The sequence below is a fragment of the Aythya ferina genome (assembly GCF_964211825.1).
Source record: "Aythya ferina genome assembly, chromosome: 7".
Lineage (NCBI taxonomy): Eukaryota > Metazoa > Chordata > Aves > Anseriformes > Anatidae > Aythya > Aythya ferina.
In genome coordinates this window covers 15,567,195-15,573,501 of record NC_140302.1, presented here as the reverse complement: position 1 = coordinate 15,573,501, position 6,307 = coordinate 15,567,195, and the positions used below count along the sequence as shown (strand labels likewise).

At 43.8% G+C, this 6,307-nt stretch overlaps 1 long non-coding RNA gene across 1 annotated transcript in view; it reads left to right on the top strand.

Annotated features, from left to right (window-relative positions):
- Positions 1-6,307, top strand: part of LOC311439630 — a 45,657-nt gene that overhangs the window by 21,878 nt on the left and 17,472 nt on the right. The gene's annotated exons all lie outside the window — the stretch shown is intronic.

The following is a 6,307-nucleotide window of genomic DNA, read 5'->3' as shown; positions in this document are numbered from 1 at the left end:
TTTTAGAGTAGGATTTGCTGACTCTGACCTTGAGTGCTACCCACGCCAAAGGACGATCTTTACATCTGCTGGTAAAAGTATTCCCTGATGTGACCTGAAACATTAAACCTAGCAATTTAGTTACCTAGCCTCAGTGTGACTAAGATAATGGGATGTCTGTGGGTTGACTACAATAAAACAAAAGCCATGTTTTTATTGTCTTGTCTCCTTGTCAAGCCCAGTGTTAAGTTTACCACTGCGTGTGTGTTAGGAGCATTTCACTGCTGCTTTCTGCTATGCTGTACAGGAATGATTTGGTGCTGGCACAGCAATAGGGTGGCACCTGTGTGCGAAGATCTTCATCTCCTGCTTGTGTACCACCAGACAGCCACCTTCCCCTATGGTGCCACTTGTGTCTGACCAAAGGTTCACATTGCCCAACTGTTTTTTCAAAAGTACCCGGGTATCAAGGTAGGTGCCATGAAGTTTCAGTGGGACTTGTGTTCGAGTTTATTGGTTATTTGTAATGTTAGTGCACATCTTCCCAGCCCCCTCTGTCTCTCCCCCGCTCCGCCCCATGTTTAGAAGCTGGAAGTCAGTTCCAGAAGGAGCAGGCCCAGACTTGGTCATGGCCTGTGGCTAATACTGCAGTACAGATGTGAAGGAATAACAGTTCCAGTTCAAGTTCTGGGCATTGGTTTTGCTGCTGTTTCATGCTAACAGCAGCACTCCAGCCAGCTTTCTGTATTTCAGAGCAGCCAAGCTCCTCCCTGCCAATTATTCAGATAGTCACTCTTAAAATGCGAAAGAGCTTAGATGTTAGAAACCCGCTGTGCCTTCTAAGATACCTCAGAAGGTTGTTGTGCAAATTAATTCTGTACGGATAACAGGGAAACTTGGCGGAGGAGGAGATACAGACCCTATATAACAGAAACCAGCGCCGGTTGTTTTATTTTTATCCCTGTAGGCAACCCAGTATGGGGGAATATAGGTAAAGTGATATGGCAGAAGGGCAGCGCTGGCAAGAAGAGGCTGTGTAAGGTGCAGGATCCGGGCTCCGTGGGCGCGGGATGGGCAGTGGTCTCTCGCTTCTCTCAGGCAGTTGCTCTGCCAGGTTGTCTTCTGATGTCAGATCGATGGCATGACAGTGTGTTGTGGTATTGCTTTTTCAGGCGGACATTTTGAGTGCCGGGAATATTATGCTGAAACAGTAGTATTTGTTTGTCTGCCTGGCTGTCAAAACAATGCAGGCCCTTGTGCCCCCTCTCTGTAGGGTCCCGAGAATGTGTAGGGAGGGATCATTCACCTCCTGGAAAAGTGTGCTATTTTTGGGACCATTTGTGTGTGTTTCCATTAGTTTTGCTTTTGTTAGGTTTAAAATATTAGCTGCTGAGATGTTTGAGAACAGCCAATGACTTAGAGTGCTTTGGAGCCTGAACACATGGGAAATGTGACAGGAAGGCTCTTATTTTGAAAGACATAAGCACCTGCCCTCCAAAACGTTGAAGAGTTGCCTTAGGCTCCTAAAAACAGATGTTTGCCATGTTATTGGTCATTTCTGAAAATCTTGGCTAAGCTGCCAATGGTGCTTTGAACATGCGGATCACTCCCCCTTCCTGGAGCTGTGCATGAATTCAGCCTTCTCCATTGCCCTCCTTCAGCCTGCAGGTCCCTGCTGGTGGCAGTCAGCTCTTGCTTGTGGTCGCCCACTGGTCCCACTGCCTGGCTTAGGAAAGCAACTGCATCAGGGAACGTTGCCCTGGGGCAAAAGTCTTTATCCCGTTACTCTTCACATGTATTCTAAACACATGGGTCAACCAAGGGCAGTGCCAGGCTCTGCTCAGATGCATGGTAAAAGGGAATTCCTCACCTGGAGAGCTAATATTCAAGGTTAGAGACAAGCCTCAGGTGCCAAAAGGAGGACACCCAAGCGGAATGAGCAATATGTTGGCTGGAAAGATGCCACAGACCAGCTTTGTAGGTGGCAGCTTTTGCAGCACAGAGTAAGGAGCTGTGGAAGGATGAGAACTGAAGTCCCCCACCCTGGGGGGAAGTGGGGTGAGGGTGGAGGGAAGCAGAAGCTTTTTTTTCTTAATCTTGGAAGGACTGAACTTCTTCCACAAACACTGGGTGAAGAAAAGGAGAGGGGGGAGAAATGGTAGATTTCTGGCCAGACCACACTTGAGCTACAGTTGGAAAAATCTAACATGCTGTTTTCTAAGGTTTGAAATTTTAGTGTTAGTTTTGAGTAAAAGCTTTGAGTAAAGTTCTGCTTTAGAAGACTTCCCTCCCCCACTCCAACCTGGTGGACTGGAAGATTTCTTCTTTGCTACAAAATATGCTATTATTTGGAAAAGCAGTGTTTCTAGCAATTGCATGGGAAGAATAAGTGTATAATTATATGAGATTGTCCTAATGGACATTTGCAGCTGTACTGAGATGCTAACAGCATGCAGAAACCATTATGTTTCCAGTTGTTTGGCAAAAGTTAAGAAACTTTATATATATATTTTAAAGTTAACTGTAAAGTAAATCCAGATGGTTCTCTCTTGCACAGACAAGCAGTCTTCAAACTAGACATATAGCTGTTGCTTGGCTATAACTTGTTTTCATTACTGCAGATAGAGAGAAATGTTTTAAATGACTCTGCACCCTCTTCACAAAATGCTCTGTGCCCTTGATTCTTGCTGAAGTCAACTAGCGTTGATGTAGCAGTACATAAAACTTGTTGGACATCACCTTGCATGCATGAGGATCTAGCTGAGCGCTATGTGTTGAATCCCTCGTTTTACTGAGGTATGGCTAATGGCCCCACCAGGGGCTGGAATCTGCTGAGACAGGCGTTGCAGATCCATAAAGCATAGAGGACATGTAACCTGCTGTTTGAAGTTGAGTTTGTTCTTCGCTCTCATCTAGTTAAGGATTACCAGAAGAACTGGTGGTTTGCCTAGTTTGGGCTGGTGATGTATTCAGGGTTATATTTGAGTCTTTAATAAGCTTTGTCTGTTGCGTTCATTGCTTTACTTCAGTTAGGCATGGTTTTTGCTAGCTTCTGTCAGCAGGGAATCAAAATGATATTGACTCAGGGGACCATCCTGCAAATCAAATCAGAAGGGAAGATTTAGTACACCGGGCAAGGATTTCAGTGCCTCGGTGATTTAAGACAAACCGTTAGGAGCATTTCTGAAATTCTGAAAAGAGGGTGAACTGAAAGACCCATCATAAATGATAGGCTTTGGTTACGTTCCTTTTTATGTTGTTTTTCCTCGGTCAATAAATGAGTGTTTGTGTAGGTAAGAGTTGATATTGTTTGTCCAAGCAGTATAACAGGTAGAAATATGGCTTTGAGTTTCTTAGGCAGTAGTACTATCAGAAGGGTAATTGATTTGACCTGATAGGGGTCAAATTTACTGGCTGGTGTGTTTCTTGCTGTGTCTCTGGCAGGGCTAATAACCCAACAGTCTTGGTGGCTGTTCTTATAAGACAATATTTTGAGGCTGGGGACAAAGCCAAGTCCTTGGGAGCCAGGAGTGAAGGACCCTGGTCCGGAACAAGGTTCCTTAGGTTTGTGGGAAGTGAACAAGGAGGCTTGTTCATTGTTCTGCTTTTCCCTCACTGTCAGCAGAAAAAGCGTTCTGGGAGATTTGCATTCAAGTGGAGTAGAGATCCCAAGACACAGTAATGCGAAAATAAGGTATGAGGGCTTTCTTGTAATCCGCCCTTACTGCAGAATGCTGGGAACAGGAAGAGCCAGAGGCCCCAAACCACTTACTCCCTATTTCTCAGTCAGTGCTAAGAGGAAGCCCTGTGAGAAGAGCACCTGCCAGAGAAATCCTATGGAGAGAGAGTATTAACTGGTGAGTAAGTTCTTCTGTATTGTGCAGCGCAGGACATCCTGATGTGCCCCAGAGGTCCAAAAGTCAAGCACCTCCAATTGCTCATAGCATTTAAGCTGCCCTGCAAGGAAAATGGCATTGCCAAAATTCAAGGTATTTCATCTCTTACATGCCAAAGCATCACACGCAGGATTGCACTTGAATTCTCTTGATGACAAGTTGGGAAACTGCCACAGCTTTTCTACTCTCATTGTCTGTTGGGGTGAGAAGGTGTTTTTCTTCTTCTCTGTACTCTTACTCATATATTGCTGCAGAGATTCCAGAAATGTGTGGTCCAACCTATTCCCTAAATATGACATATTAAAAAATAAAAAAGTAAAAAAATGGAACTTGGTATGTAACTGATCAAACAGTTTTGTCCAGGCATGCTGAGAGCAGGTTTCGGGTCAGAGTAATCTCATGGTATATTGAGTGCCAAATCTAGACTTAAATGGAGCTGAGAGACAGAAATTGGATTGATGCTCGCTATCCTCTTGGTGTGGGCTCTTGGATCGCTGGCATTGTAGATGGAGAAACTACAGAGTTGCCGTGCTGATGCCATTAGTCCAGCATCTGTAATGCTGACCCTGGTCAATAACAAATGCCTTAAAGTGAAGTATGCATAATCTGTGCTCCCCGCTTAGGGGATACATGTGCTGCCCCCCAGAAAAGCTGTTTAATCTCCCCACTCCACTTCCTCAGATAAAGCTTGGCTGGAAGCCTGAAGCACAAACTTTTTATAGCTTTTCCAAAGCCATTTCTTTTCTTACAATGTAAATTGTCTCTCGTGGTGGTTTGCTTTATTTATGCAACTATCCAATATTCTCTTTAACTCTTCTGTGCTCTTTGCCTCCGAGTGTTGTGATAATGAGTTCAACAGACTAAATAATGAGAATAACTACACCTTGTAACTTTAACTGGTTTGAGGTTTGTCCCCTTTGCATTTTTTCTCAGCTAGCTTGGGGGAAATTTGCCTGACCACTTGCTCAGGTGCAGCTGTTCTGTGGTGCTCTGAGCATCTGGTCCTGTGGTACCATGTGGCTACAACCTACTGTCTGCGTAGAAGTAATCAAGTACACTTCATGTCATAAAACCCCACAACAGCAAAACAATGCCTCGTAATCCACCGGGAATGCTCCACGCCACCTTAGGGCAAGTGCCTTTTAATGGCTTTTTGCTCAGAGTTTGATCAGGTTCCAGACTCTTTCAAGCTGAGAACGCCATAAATGTTGGAAATGAGGTACTCCATTTCAGGGAAAATACAAAAAACAGACCGAGTTGTTCTGTGAAGTAGAAACAGAATTGTTACACTATGAGAGATAGCAAGGCTGCCTTAATAGATGGCATTCAAGTGCAGCTGTTTATGGGTCTTAACTGGTGTTGGCCCACAAAATGCATACTTAGAAAGGAAATCAGGGAAAGCTAACACATGCCTGGGGGCTTTGAAGTTGTTATTATCATCCACATGCATAAGAACGGGAGATCCTCTCTAGTCCAGCAAGTACTGAGAAATGAATGAGTTTGGCTGGCGCGTACATCAAAGGTCTTCACTTGTAATTTGCTTAAGAGATTAAAAATGAAATATGAGGGAATTATTGAGGAAGAGCAAGCTGCTGCTTTTTTCCCCCTTGCAGCAGGAAAGAAGAACAATTGAGCATCTATTCTGGCTGAAAGTGATTACCGAAAAGCTTTCTGACAACCTTGAGCAAAACAGCAGTCGAATCTTAGCTTCACTGACATCAAATAAGCATTTGATTTACTGAGACCCAATTGGACCTGTCCAGTGCCAAGGAGTGTCTTTGAGATACAAACAAACTTGATAAAGCTTTTCCTTTACAGAGCCACAATCTCTAAAGCAGTGCATTGCTAGACCATGAAATGTGCTCTGCGTTTTAGCTACCAGAAATATTTTGCTGCAGAAGTAAATGAACAAAACCTTGTGACAAACATTTGAAGCCTGCTGCTGTTTCCCATGCTGTCAAAAGTGATTTTTACTGAGGTTGTTCAAGAGACTGAGTAACCACTGGGAAGGAGGCAGTGTTGTCTGGTGATTAAGCCATGGTTGGACTGAGAGATACGAAAGCTTGACAACAGCTGTGATCTTTTAGGACAAAACTGGCTATGAATGCTTTTGAGGTGGAAGTAAGAAGATTTCTAGTGAGGAGAGAAGTGGCTTTCTGAAACAGCTTCCAGCAGGAATGCAGAATGTGAGAAACCCTTGATTTTCAGGGGTTTCAGGAATTTATTTATTTATTTATTTATTTATTTATTTATTTATTTATTAAAGGATACAGAGATGGTGGCAGAGATCTAGATCATGTAAGTCTTCCCATCCCATGCCTCTTGCTGTTGCTAAGTCAGAGGATTTATGGAATGACTTGGAGCTTCTTAGTCAATATCAGATACCTCAAAGAAAAGAGCCTGAGCTTTTTCAGAGGTGACACAGGAGCTGA